Source organism: Rhipicephalus microplus, chromosome 3 (assembly GCF_043290135.1).
Source record: "Rhipicephalus microplus isolate Deutch F79 chromosome 3, USDA_Rmic, whole genome shotgun sequence".
Classification (NCBI taxonomy): domain Eukaryota; kingdom Metazoa; phylum Arthropoda; class Arachnida; order Ixodida; family Ixodidae; genus Rhipicephalus; species Rhipicephalus microplus.
In genome coordinates, this window is record NC_134702.1 from 120,176,950 (window position 1) to 120,192,470 (window position 15,521).

The following is a 15,521-nucleotide window of genomic DNA, read 5'->3' on the forward strand; positions in this document are numbered from 1 at the left end:
GTGGTGCTCCTGTGGATGTTTGTTGATGTCTAAAAGTGTGAATGTTCCTTTATTAAGGCCGGACCGTGATTCGCGCTCGTCCTCGTATGTTCTGTCCCCTTTAGTTACGCTCTCACGCTGATTTCTAGATCAAAGCACCTACCCGTTCAACAATCAGCTCTTTTGAAGTTCCTCTCAAGTGTCGAGCAGGCCAGAGTATCTTGAGGTCAGCTAGCCTGTACCGCTGTGAAATTCTGTCATACGCTCACTTGTGCACGGCAATTTCGTCGTCAATATAACTACCCGATGAACCACTTGGGTAGGAACACATTTATCATTTTAACTCGGAGCTGTCTCTATCAAGGTGCGGAAGCAATATCGCACAACTCAGTGACACGTTCATGTTGGCCGCCATTGCCTTCAGAACAAGTGACTGCAGGCAGTGCCCCAAAGCAGGCAGACATGTTAAAGGAATTAGGCCATGCCGATTTCAAATCCGCTTGGCCAGTTCTGGCGGAGCTACTTTTCCTGCTCCGCGAAATGACTGCCACACTTGATACGCTCTCACTCACTCATTGGTTCCCGCTCTCTGTCATTGGAACGCAGTTGCTTCAGAACGAGCAGAAAAACTTCATTTACCTCTGCTCGCGAAACTCAGCACGAGAAAATAGCAAAATAAACCACGCTTACACGAATTATTTCAGCTTAAATAGCCTTTCGATACGCTATTCAAATTAGCACACTTATGCATGATATAAAAATATTCGTGACAGTCAAGCTTGTGTAATAACCACCCACGCACTCTCTGTTGACCAAATTCGCACATTAGGATCATTATTTGTGATTTACCTCTGCATAAAAAAATTCACTAGATCCCACGTACCAGGGAATCGACCTTGTGCGAAGAATTTGAGTGAAGGAGACTGTTGTACTTCTTCATTGAGTGCTCCAGCATGAAATGACGCTAAATATATGTACAAAGGTTGCACGCGCAAACATAAGTTGAAGAGTCACAGATGTTTGCATAACCAGTTCTTTGTACTTGAAAAACAAATATGTAAACTGGAACACGCGTATTAACAACACCAGAAGCTAATGTGAAGCGCTGATGCTCGCAAGGATTCATGATTGATTTATATGTGTGGTTTAACATTCCAAAACCACCATATGATTATCAGAAACGCCGTAGTGGACGACGCCAGAAATTTCAACCACCTAGGGTTCTTTAACGTGCCCGCCAATCTGAGCACACGGGCCTACAGCGTTTCCACCTTCATCGGAAATGCCGCCGCCGCAGCTAGGGCATTGGTCCCGCAGGTCTCGGGATTGATTCCTGATCCCGCAACCTGCGGGTCAGCAGCTCCTGAGGATGCTTGCCATCGACACTGCTGCATAAATCACCTTCAGCACATGCCAACTAACCCCAACTGACGTTAACCTGATGTGGCGGCTGTATAAAAGGAGTATATATGTAATGTTCATAAAATTGGGTAGGCACCACTGCTATCACTATTGATGTTCCACGAAGAATACTGTCTGTCGGAGAATTAGTTCGGAGACCTGGCATGGCTCTGTGATAAAATGCTTCATTCATGCATAATGCTTGGATTCTATTCCAGCTGGGGCCCTGACATTTATTCTTTGCATTTGTCGGGTTGATCCTACTGGTGTCGGGAATTTCTTAATGCTCGCGCGCTAAAATTGCCCATCTGTGGTTCTCGTAGTTCCTGGCTAGATACTGTCAATCACCTGTGGCACATACCAGTGGCACATACCCAGCCATGGGTATGTGCCACTCTCTGGCTGGAAGTGTTTGCTGACGTACAAGACGTGAGTGACATTCATGTTTTGACCAGCACGTGATATTCGGCAATTCACTTTACCCTCCACTGCTAATTTTAGTTCACGCCAAGTTAAGGGGGTGATCACGAGAGCATCGAAACGTAACTGGCTTGATAGATGGACAAATAGATACGCTTAATGTCGTCAAAGTTTGCTAAGAAATGCTTCGCATTTCAAATGCAGCGTGATTGAACGTGCTTTTTTCTTTTCTTCCATATACACCATAGAGCCTATACTATATAAGTCTACTACCTTATTTAGAGATCACAATTTTTGGTGACTATTATTTCACGTTTTTTATTGAACAGGATGAGCTGGGGTCAGGATCATCTGGCTCATCCGGAGGCGATATTGTTGTACCTGTGTTTAGAGTGCTAACGCCACCGCCACCATCGGTCACGAGCGAAGGACGGATAACAACGTTAGATACTACTGCCGGGCAGCCTGTCACTATCAGCCCTACCACAGTATCTCTTACGACGCTTGTGACGCCACCTGCAACGCCGCTTATACCTGTGGCTTCTACTGTACCGGTGACTACGGCATCCGTACTGGTGACTACGAGAACAGTACCAATAACGAAGACCTCTGTACCGGTGACCACAACCACTGTGCCAGTGACCACGACCACTGTGCCAGTGACCACGACCACTGTGCCAGTGACCACGACCACAGTGCCAGTGACCACGACCACAGTGCCGGTGACCACAACCACTGCGCCGGTGACCACGACCACTGCGCCGGTGAGCACGACCACTGTACCGGTGACTACGACCACTGTACCGGTGGTTACGACCACTATACCGGTGACTACGACGACTGTACCGGTGACAACGACTACTGTACCACTGACAACCACAACTGCATTGCTGACCAAAACAACAGTACCGGTGACTACTGCCACTGCACCAGCGACGACAGCCACTGCGCCTGTGACTGCGACAACTGTATTGGTGACCACGACAACTGTACCGGCAACTAGAACAACTGTCTCAATGACTACTACACCGATTCCATTTACTACGACGACCGAACCGGTGACTACGACGCCTGCTCCGCAGACTGCTTCACCATCTGGAGCCAATTCCAGCATTTGCTTGACCGAACAATGCCACTTAATGGCGCAGTGGCTCCGTCAGAAGCTGGACGCAAAAGTCGACCCTTGTAAAGATTTCTACAGCTACGTATGTGGCACGTTCAAGGGGTCGGCACCGAACGCTTTTTCTCAGGTAATTCACTACTTTTTACGGTTGCGTTCTGAAGAGCTGTTAGCGTGATACCCTATTTTTATGATATTGTGACTTAGAAAAAAGAAAGCAAATGGTTAAAAGGGCGCAGTCATTTTCAATACACGAGTCACCATTTACTGCGGTTATTTCTGCATTAGAGCTTCATTTTTGAAAGAAAAGCCAACGTCCTCTTTAATCTTCTTTTTCAGATTTTAATTGGGAATTTTAGGGCCCTGCAGCTGTCTCATGTAAATTTGTCCAACTGCTCATATTCTATGACTCCCAGTTTAGAGCAGCCGACAATATAACTTGTGCACAAAATTATGTAAAAACACTTTATTCGGCTTCCAATTCTTTCTCCTAACTGTCGTCTACTTTTTTAACACGCGGTATTTTTGTCGGAGGGCACATTTGCAGTAATATACTACATTTCCAACTTGGATTGTTGTACTTTGTATAACGGCCATCATTTCGCGACTAGTATACATTAATTTGTTTCTGCAGTCCTTGGTAGAATATGCGTACAGGAAAATAGAATATTTGCCATATTCCTATACACGCCGCATATATTAGACGTGAGCATGTTTCTTGCATAGTTGAAGTGGGATAACATTCTAACAGAAAATCATGCCTTGAATTTATTATTCACTTCCTAATGTAATCAATAGACTGACACGAATGAGAAAATGTAGCATGCTTTTTTATTCAAAACGTGGGTGTATATTTTTGCGTGATGCTAAAAGAAGCGCCCTAGTAACGGTGGTGTACTTCCAAAGTACTTTGTACTTCCAAAGTACATATACTAATACTTACTCTTAATACACGATACTTTAAATATTGATTATGCAGTTGCATGCACATTTTGACATGTGGGCTCTTAAGTCCTAGCATGCCGGAAAGTCTTGCGATATAACTGGAAGATTCTTGAGGACCGCGATATTGTTTGTCATTTTTTGTCTGTTTGTTTGTTGTTGCTTGCGAATGATACTAGTCGTTACACTAGCTGTTGGTAACCATAAGGAAAGGACAGCTCGAACGCCCTTGTGAATATTCTTTACACTTGGGTCTTGCTTAGCTAAAATATGGCCGACATATACAAGTGAGGAGAAGGTTTGTGTACACCACAATTGTTAGCATGCTCCACTGTGGAGTGGCCTTGTGCTATGTGGTTTCAATTACTGCCACACAAGTATAATTGACGCTATAAGAAAACAGCGTCATCATGGTAAGAATAAAATGCGTATTCATTACATCATTCCCTATTCATTGTTCGTGTCGGCAGGAACCCTAAGGTTAGGGACTTCTTCTCCAGTAATAGTAGACACGGTATTGCATGCCAAACCACCAATATTATTTGGACGCATGCCCTAGCGGGAAATTACGCAATAAATTTTACCACATATGGTTCTTCGGCGAAGACCACAGTCCAAAAAAACCGTAACTTCACTATTGCGTATGGTTCTTAGAATAATGTGTACTGCACAATTTCAGGTTCGAAGGTTTATGAAAAGCAGCATTATAGGGGCCGCCTATGCTGCACATATTCCAGCAACCGGTCAGAGCTCCTGGCAAAAAGCAGTTGGAATATTCCAGGCCTGCATCTCTCTCGCAGAAACAAAGCGCAGCGAGGTATGTCTTAACATTAGTTTCTAAGAAAATTAAGCAGGTTATTTTGAACTGACCACGATAATAATGAGATTTAGCAGCACTGTGGTAAGAGCATCCAACGCGTCATTCGAAGGTCGTAGGTTTGATTCCTGTTCACGGCAAGTTATTTTTTCACTAACTTTTCTTTCTTTTTATTTACATTACTTTGGTTCTAATAACTTCCCCTATACATTCTTTGGCAATATTGTCTTGTAGATCTCATTATTATCGTGTCAAAACACGGAAAAACGAGCCCTTAGGCATACACTTCTTTTCTTGTTCATTAACGAGGGTATCGTACTGGCAGACATGGTGCTGTTAGTTTGTATAGGAGGGACGATTGGTCAGCTGCCCATTAGTAATAAGTTCATGTTTTACGTGACGCCACAGAGGCTCATAAAAGGGTGTTCCACACTCGCCGCTATGGCTACAGATGGCGCTGATTGACACTCCCACGTTAAAATTCACATATAAAACCCAATAAAGTGGCTAGGGGGATAGCCACCGTAATAGCTCGATGGTTTGAGCTTCGAACTCGAAATTTGAAGGTCGTAGGTTCGATTCCCTTGCAGGAGAAGTTGTTTTTTCACCCACTTTTCTTTGTTTTTATTTACATTACCTTGGCTCTAGTAACTTCCCCTATACATTCATTTCTTGGCATTGTTTGTTAGATCAAATACATATATATATATATATATATATATATATATATATATATATATATATATATATATATATATATATATATATACATATATTGTGGCGAAGCCTTCGAACAGTGGGTCGTCCTCTTCAGCGCCTTCTAGTGGGTTGCCCTTTTTAGCAAAAAGAAGAGCAGCTCGTGCAGAGAGTCGGTACCCGCATTCACTGTCGCTGTCAAGCATCGTCGACAAGTGTCCGCCAATAAACGTCTCAACAATTTGGTGGAGAGTGCTGTGCCCTTCTAACAGCTTCGGTTAGCATTTGATGCCCCAGGAGCTTCGATCCCGCACCGTGCCTTCTACCATGCACCAAGACGCCGCACAGCAAACGCTTCCTCCTGCGCCGACGCCATGTTCCGGTGTCCCCCGCATCCGCGACCCTCCTGTCTTCACCGGCGCGGATGGCACCGACGTCGAGGACTGGCTTGCTATGTACGAACGCGTCAGCGTCCCCAATCATTGGGACGAGGCAGGTAAACTCGGCAACCTGGTTTTCTACCTCGCGGGTATGGCCGGCATGTGGTACAACAACCACGCATCCGATTTTCCCACTTGGTCCGCTTTTAAAACCGCCGTCGTCGACGTGTTCGGTCGTCCTGTCGTTCGTAAGCTCCAAGCCGAACAGCGGTTACGTGAACGAGCACAGCAGACTGGTGAGTCCTTCACAAGCTACATAGAGGACATCCTTGACTTGTGCAAGAAAGTGGACGCGAGCATGTCAGAGGCCGACAGAATTACCCATGTTCTAAAAGGCATCGCCGACGATGCCTTCACCATGTTCCTGGCCAAGAACCCTCGCACTGTGGCAGAGATCATTACACTTTGCCACAGTTACGAGGAGCTGCGACGGCAGCGCTCGATGACCCGTCGACCACCCTCACGTGACGCTGATCTCTCGGCCTTGTCAACACTTCCTGACCACACCGCCTTGCTTCCTGAAATCAAGTCATTCGTGCGTGAGGAAGTTGCCCGCCAGGTCTCTTTACTGGTCTTTGCTTCCCCGCGACGTGCTGAACAGTCGTCAAGCACACTTCTGCCTCTCCTCCAGCGAGCCATCCAGCAGGAAATCACGCAGGTCATTCCAGAATATCACCAGCCGCCTCCAGTATCTACACCACTAAGTTACGCCCAAGTTGTCGCCAGGCCACCCCCACCGATTCCTGTGACTGGCCCCCTTGGTTACACCGAAACCATCGCCAGACCCCAGGCCTTCGGAGAAACTGTGCCTCTTACATATACCGACGTCATCCACGTGCCCCGTGTGCCGCCCACTATGCAGTTATATCAGCAGCCGGCTCGCCCATCGCGTTCTTCGACATTGATGGGACCCGCGAACCGATGGCGCACTGCGGACAATCGCCCCATCTGCTTTGCTTGTGGTTGCGTCGGTCACGTAGCACCCTACTGCAATCGTGTGCAGCGACCTCAGGTCGCCTCCAATTTTACCAGCCAATCGAGCCGCTTTTATGACCAACCGCCACCTACGTCACCGTCGTCCCGCCCCGCTCCATCTACCCGCCGTTCACATTCTCCGCGACGTCGCTCACTGTCGCCGATGCGGCCACGTCCACTAGAGGCTGACCAGGAAAACTAGTCGTCGCAGTCCACGAGGCAAGGGCTGCGACGCTGTCGAACTGCGGAAGCCCTCAGCAAAGACCATCGAACGTGATAGACGTGCTTGTGGATGGTGTTCGTGCATCTGCCCTTGTAGATACTGGAGCCGCCGTATCCGTCATGGACGCAAAGCTTAGCCGATTACTGCGCAAAGTGACCACGCCACTTTCCGGGCTCTCCCTCCGTACAGTCAGCGCCCAAAGCATTCACCCTACAGCGATGTGTAAAGCCCGCCTCATGATTCAGGACGTTATGTATGCCGTCGAATTCATCATAATTCCTTTATGCTCTCACGACGTCATCCTAGGATGGGATTTTCTCTCCCGCCACGACGCCGTCATTCATTGCGCACCAGCAGGAATAGAACTCACGCAATTGTCTTCTTTGACGCCGGCCGACAGTCCATCTGCTGCAAGCAAGTTACTCGTCAGGGACGACACGCAAGTGCCTGCAAACTCGTCCGCGGCGGTGTCAGTCTACTGTGCAAGTTTTTCCGACACCGCTGCACTCCTCTCACCATCTCATGGTGATTTCACCAGAAAAGGTTTGCTGGTTCCTTTCGCGACCGTGCAAGTAACTCGCGGCAGCACCACCATTTTTGTTCTGAACTTATCCCCGTACAGTGTTACGTTGGTGCGAGGGGAATGTCTCAGCAGCGTGGAACCCATCGAAGACGCACAAGTCATGGATCAACCTGATGACACCCACTGCCGAAGCTTCAATACGCTTAGTGCTGTTTCTACATCTGTTTCATCATCCGCTGATGCATTCGGTCCTTCCATTGCCGACAACCTTACGCCGGTCCAGCGCTCCCAGCTTCTGGCCCTGTTGGAAAAATTCCGCTCTTCTTTCGATGTCGCTCAACTTTCTCTCGGCCGCACATCCACTGTTACGCATCGCATTGACACAGGCGCACAACAACCACTACGGCAACGTCCATATCGAGTATCTCCCACAGAACGCCGTGTAATCAACGAACAAGTGGACGACACGCTACGTCGCGATGTTATTCGACCCTCTAACAGCCCCTGGGCGTCTCCTGTCGTTCTCGTCGCGAAGAAGGACGGTTCTGTGCGATTCTATGTGGACTACCGACGTCTCAACAAGATCACTCGTAAGGACGTGTACCCATTACCGCGTGTGGATGACGCGATAGACAGCCTGCAAGGAGCCGAATTCTTTTCATCTCTAGATTTGCGCTCAGGGTACTGGCAAGTACCTATGGCTGACGACGCTCAACCGAAGACCGCTTTCGTCACTCCCGACGGCTTGTACGAATTCAACGTCATGCCGTTTGGGCTGTGCAATGCGCCCGCCACCTTTGAGTGCATGATGGATAGCGTTTTGCGTGACCTGAAATGGCACACGTGCCTGTGCTACCTCGATGACGTCGTCGTTTTCGCTCCGGACTTCTCCACGCATCTTTAACGCCTGCGGCATGTTTTAACGCGTCTGAGTGACGCCAGTCTGCAACTGAACCTAAAGAAGTGCCGATTTGCAGCTCGGCAGTTGACAATACTCGGCTACGTCGTGTCCAAGGACGGAATTCTCCCCGATCCAGCCAAGCTTCGGGCCGTGACCGAGTTCCCCAAGCCGACATCCGTCAAGGAACTGCGCAGTTTCATGGGACTGTGTTCCTACTTTCGGCGCTTCATCCGAAACTTCGCGTCTATCGTATCGCCGCTGACAAAGCTCCTCGGTAGTAACGGGCCTCTCCATTCGTGGTCATCACAGTGTGACGACGCATTCACAACGCTCCGTCGTTTGTTGACGTCGCCTCCCATACTCCGCCACTACGACCCTACTGCCCCTACAGAGGTACACACGGACGCCAGTGGTGTCGGTCTCGGCGCTGTCCTTGCGCAGTGCAAACCAGGGTTTCCGGAATATGTCGTGGCTTACGCAAGCCGTACGCTTACAAAAGCCGAGACTAATTACACCGTCACTGAGAAAGAATGTCTGGCAATCGTCTGGGCCCTTACCAAGTTCTGACCTTATTTATATGGTCACCCAATGATGTGTCACCGACCATCACGCACTATGCTGGTTGTCATCATTGAAAGATCCCTCAGGCCGTCTCGCCCGGTGGTCACTTCGCCTGCAAGACTACGACATCCGCGTGCTGTACCGCAACGGAAGGCAACATGCTGACGCCGACGCCTTGTCGCGCTCTCCCTTGCCTGACGACAATGCCCACGACTCAGCGTCTCACCTTGCCGTTTCTTCCATTAGCATTCATGCCGTTGCTACTGAGCAGCGCAAGGATCAATGGATTGCCTCACTGATAGACTTGCTGACTGATCCATCCACTCCATCCACTCGCGCGTTGCGTCGTCAAGCCCACCATTTCGCCGTTCGCGACGACCTTCTCTACCGACGCAATTACAACGGTGACGGCCGCCAGTGGCTACTAGTCATACCCCGCAGTCTGCGCTCTGACATATGCGAATTCTTTCATACTGATCCACAATGTGCGCACTCCGGGGTATCGAAGACTTACCAGCGCATTCGCCAACGGTACTTTTGGCGCGGCATGTACCGCTATGTGCAGAAATTCGTTCGCTCTTGCATAGAATGTCAGCGCCGCAAAACTTCAACGCACCTGTCGCCGGTAGTTCTGCAACCTCTACCTTGCCCTGCCAGGCCGTTTGGGCACGTTGGCATCGATTTGTATGGGCCACTTCCACTCACGCTTGGCCATTGTTGCTGTGGACCACCTCACGCGATACGCCGAAACTGCCGCTCTCCCCGCGGCTACAGCGAGCGATGTGGCCTCTTTCCTGCTCCAACGATTCATGCTGCAACACTGTCCACCTCAGGAACTGCTCAGTGATCGAGGCCGCGTCTTCCTGTCTGAAGTCGTCGAAGCCATTCTCAAAGAGTGCAACGTTGTTCGCCGTAAAACTGCTGCTTACCACCCGCAGACGAATGGCCTCACTGAACGCTTCAACCGTACTCTCGGCGACATGCTCTCCAAGTACGCAGCCGCCGATCACACAAATTGGGATTCCATTCTGCCCTTCATCACCTACGCATAGAACACCACCCTCAGAGCACTACTGGCTTTTCACCTTTCTTTTTATTATATGGAAGGCACCCGTCGCACACCATCGACACTATACTTCCATACAAGCCAGATCCGTGAGAGTGGGCGCCTATTTCTGCTACAGCCAAGCTTGCTGAAGAGTGTCGAGAGCTTGCAAGGAACTTTACAGCGCATGATCAAGAGCGGCAAAAAGGCATTCGCGCTGACACCAGAACTACTGCGCCCACGTTCCTCCCTGGAGCGCTCGTCTGGCTCTCGATCCCTTCCACTTCAACTGGCCTATCTTCAAAACTATTGCCCAAATACGAAGGTCCCTACCGTGTCGTCGAACGCACTTCCCCTGTAAATTACTTGATCGAACCCATCGAACCATCTTCGGACATGCGCCGTCGAGGGCGCGACATTGTCAACGTGGAGCGCCTCAAAGCCTACCACGACCCGCTCATAGTAACCAGCTGTTAGGTCGCCAGGCGGCTCCCTCTTCGTACCCGGAGTAGTTGTGGCGAAGCCTTCGAACAGTGGGTCGTCCTCTTCAGCGCCTTCTAGCGGGTTGCCCTTTTTAGCAAAAAGAAGAGCACCTCGTGCAGAGAGTCGGTACCCGCATTGACTGTCGCTGTCGAACATCGTCGACAAGTGTCCGCCAATAAACGTCTCAACAATATATATATATAATGAGATCTAACAGACAGTATTGCCAAGGAATGTATAGGGGAAGTTATTAGAACCAATAGATTTTAAATAGGAAGAATGAAAAGTGGGTGAAAAAGTGACCAGCCGTGAGCAGGAATCGAACCAATGACCTTCGAATAACGCGTTCGATGCTCTTCGAAGGTCGTTGGTTTTATTCCTGCTCACGGCTAGTCATTTTTTCACCCACTTTTTATTCTTCCTATTTACATTCCATTGGTTTTAATAACTTCCCCTATACATTCCTTGGGCAATACTGTCTGTTAGATCTCATTAATATTGTGTCAAAACACGGGAAAACGAGCCCTTAGGTGTACACTTATTTCCCCTATATATATATATATATATATATGTGTGTATATCGTCACTTTTTTTCTCTATAGGTTGTCATGTAATGTCAAACTCGATTGCAAGATGTGTGACGAAGCTGAACTTGAATATTGTTTAAATTGACCATTAGCGAATTCACGCTTTTTGCAGACGAAAGACCTTGTGGACTGGATGGTTTCGATAAATCTAGACCTGAAAAATTCGAAAGCACTGGACACTGTTAATCCAAAGGACATGATGGTGCGCTGCTCTCTCGATTTCGGAGTGCACGTCATAATTGCTATAATAGGTCTTGATGTAAATTTCTTCAGAAACAAACGAGCCCTCTCCGTAAGTCATTTATATCTGTTCTCGAACGGCTCTGTGTTATTATTGCATATGTATTTCATAGTTCTCGCAATAATCGTTATAAGTGTACACGACGTGTACTAGTGGCACAAGTGACAACTCATTGCAATTGTCAATCTTTTCCCTTTTATACCATGGTGCCTGTAATAAAGCGTCTAACTGCATAATACGCAAAACTTTTATAAGCTATGGCCCCTAAATGTATGCTCTAATTCCAGAACAACAGAAAATACAGCTTTCTCAAAATTTCCGCGTTGCGCAAATGTTTACTGCTATAGCGGTAATAAAAAATTCTCTTCGCGGAAATTCTGGCGTCGGTATCCGCATCGGCGGGAGCGTCGTCGGTTGTGAGCGAAAAACCAATTTTCGCGTGGTCTAAAAACGAAACAAATTATAAAAATTGCGTGTTCATCTTAGTATCAAACCCAGACAATTTGCGGGGCAAGCAGCTGTTGCACCACTCAGTGACGCATCTGCTTGGTAGTACCGATGAAAATTTTTCATCGGTATTACCAAGCAGATTAAATATATCGCTGCAACTAAAAATATCGTTCTTGAACTACGAACACATTCGGCCCGCACACAGCCTTCACAATACATGTAATACTGCAGTTACATGGCACGAGCGTACAACATAATCGGGCGTCAGAACGTGCGCTTATTATAATGACTTTATATTTTAAAGCAGGCCAGTCACTTAAAAACGCACACACGTTACTGCGATTATTTGCTTAGAACATGTAGTGGGTGAATAGCAAGTTCCATAAAATTTCATGCACATAATCTGTCCTGGTTTAAAGCATCCTGCTAGTCGCACAGAACACAGCCTCATGCGAAAGCTTCAGTGACACAAGCCACTTTCAACTTTTGACAGATCTGAAGAGAGCAATCGTGCTCGAAACTACGCACTCAGTTTCTGATCCACCCGAACACACCATATTTGCCACTAGAATTCAACATTAGAATAAGACGAAGAAACAATAAAATCTGAAAAAATGAGGATGCCAACAAGAACAGATTTACTAGGGTATGTAAAAAAGTAGAGATGGAAGCAGCTCTTGTGAACGCACCACTGTCATTGCCGTGTATATCACAGGATAGTACTTGTCGACTCTATAATACAGTGTCATTGATCACAAGACTGCAATAACACACTACACAAGACTACTTCTGTGACAGCTTGTGAGAAAGCTCCTTTAGAATCAGCTCTTTATTCAAACATTTCACGTCAATAGGAAGTAGTCCAGTCGAACTCGTTTTTTCTAAAAACGTATGCGCAAAATAGGTTCGGTATAGTACGAATGATTGGCCTCCCTCGCAGTGGCCCACGACAGTGACAAGCAGACGCAGCGCTTGTCGCCTGTGCTGCCGTAAGCGAAAAATCTGTCATTGCACAGCCTCCACCGTCGTCGCTGTCCTGTAGCCTTCGAGGCTGCTGGGGACGTGTGCGGAATCCACGTTCATTTGTAGGCGGAACGTTACGGACCACTGCAGATCCGTCGTCGAAGCGGGCAGGTTACGTGGCGAGTAATATATTTCGTTTTGCGGGCACCTTCGCGATTCCCCAAACAATGATACCAACGGATTTAATGTTTGAGACTATCTATATGGGCGTTTTTCAAACCGAACAGAACTTTCTCATTGGAATTCTTCGTAGTGGAGTGCATAATTTTAGAGACCACGGGAGCGCGTGCCGAGGCTTGTCGATGCGCCTTCTGGCGGCTGCACGGCTCTGTCCGGGAGCGCGTACTGCGCACGCTCGTCGCATATCACCCGGCAGCCTGCCCTTTCGCTCGTTTACACGGCGCGCATCTCAAAACGATGCGGACGGTGCAAGGTGTCACTTCTGTAGTCGCTGTGAAGACAATGAAAAAAGCCGAGCACTAATGTGACGACAGCACATCATTTGCGGGTTTCGGCGTGCTGCACACAGTGCACGTTACTCCTAGGCGATCCGGGGCGTGATAACATTTTGAATTTCGAGTTAGGCAATCAATAAGCTCAGCCAGCAGTGTTGCCTTTTGCGCTCTCATTCGCCAAACTAACGCACGTAGTAATACTCGGTCCAAATATCATGTGTCTATGAACATGCATGAAACCACCAAACGTCCAACAGTTGCAGAAAAAAGCCGAGGAAGAGAACAGAAAACAAACTCGGTATCTTAAGGATAAATTCTTTTTTAAGGCCGCTGTGGTGGTGCAGTGGTTTCGATGCTCGGCTGCTGACCCGAAAGACGCATCCTCAAGTCTAGTCGCGCATGCCGTATTTCGATAGAGGATAGATACTTGAAACTAGTATACTGAGTGGACGTTAAAGAACCCCTAATGAGCAAACATTCCCAAGACGTTACTTTGATGGAGCTCTATGTCATATCTATATAATAAAATTTATTTCTTTCTCTATATCGTGGTTCTGTAACGTCGAGAGCCCGCACTTTTTATTGGTAGGAGTCGAGCCTCGACCCAAGAGTTTCTAGGATTTGAATTTAAGATATTCATGTGTCGTCTTCTACTACTCGAACCATAAACCCTGATTGAAGTCAACCCATTCATTCGATGCTATATAGTAGAATAAGACAAGTAAGCGTGAATTAATGCGGATTGAGACGTGCAAGAGATGTCATAGGCTTTCAATTTCGAGTCTTTTCATGTCGGGGGGTATCTGGGAATGTTTTCTCCGGAAACCAGAGAAAATCACAAAGGTTGAAAGGGGCGTCACCGCTGCCAGTATTTCAATAGAACTCTACACATGATATATGCACGGAACATTCTCGAACGCGAAGTAGTCGGGAATTGAGACCGGCTCAATTAACATCCGTCACTCGAGCATCAGCGTGTATTCTGGTCACGTCGTTTTGTAAAATACGGCAGTGAATAACAGGCTAGCACATTCCAGTTCGAAGTGCTCAATTGTTGGAGGCCCCACAAGGAAACAAAAGTTAATTTCTTAAGCTGTTCGACCAAATACCTCGTACGGCGGCACACCACTCCTTTTGTACACATTACTCACTGCGTGGAAATGCGATTCTTTATTATAACTCTCTCAGAAAAATCGGGCACTCAGAAGGTTCACGCGTGCTTGCGATGCAGGCACAGAACCAGTTTGTCATTTTTGTCAGTTCTTTGAATTGTTTCGTGGTCTTTCGGGCTTGTTGACGATAAGAAATCATCTCGTACAGCAAATGTTGAATGGCAGCATATCGCGGCACAGCCCAGCTATTAGACAGCTATTGGACAGCGCCATTCTCGAAAGAGTATTAGATCAGAGGTTTCAAGGCCCCCACATTTGTCTTCAAAAATGCCGCCACGAGTACCAGCTAATGGAAGGAGACGCATCATAGAGTTAAGCATTCAAGGCTTTTCTCCTTGGGTCATCTGCCGGCTCCTTCAAAGGTCAAGAAATGCGGTGAGTCGTGCCATCCAAGCGTACCGACAAACAGGGGGGATCAGTGACAGAGACCGTGCTGGAAGGTCAAGATGCACAGATGACGAAGTGGACAGGCTGATTATCACCGCCGTAGTAGCTGATCTCCATATAACAGCGAAAGGCATAAAAGATGCTTTGCATCTCAACGCTGCCGTCTGGACTATTCATAGGAGGTTGGCAGAAGCAGGGCTTGTCAACTGCGTCGCGGCCCAGAAGCCCCACATCAGGGACAGGCAAAGATCCATGCGACTGCAGTTTGCGCGTTTTGTGCAGACATGGGGATCAGAAGAGAGGGGAGAAGTCGTGTTCAGTGATGAATCAACGTTTTCAAGTCGCTGCGATCAGGAACGGCGAGTATGGAGTCCAATAAACTCAAGGTAACATTTGCGATTTGTCTTCCACATTAATGTTATCCTTGTACTATTTACCATTGAATGTGTAGAAAGAGTAGTGCACAGGGTAATTACCCACAGCTGTTAAAAATTAATGGCAGGTAACCCACTACAGTGCGCCCTAATTACGTTGTGGTTAAGGCAAGTAAAGCACAGCAATTTATTGTCTTCGAACTTGCTGTAGGACGTTGCTTAGCTTTGATTCTCTTTAAGCTGTGTTACTTCTCATTGTGAGCAGCTCGCCAAACTTGAGCACCTTAGCCAATGTTTGCATATTGT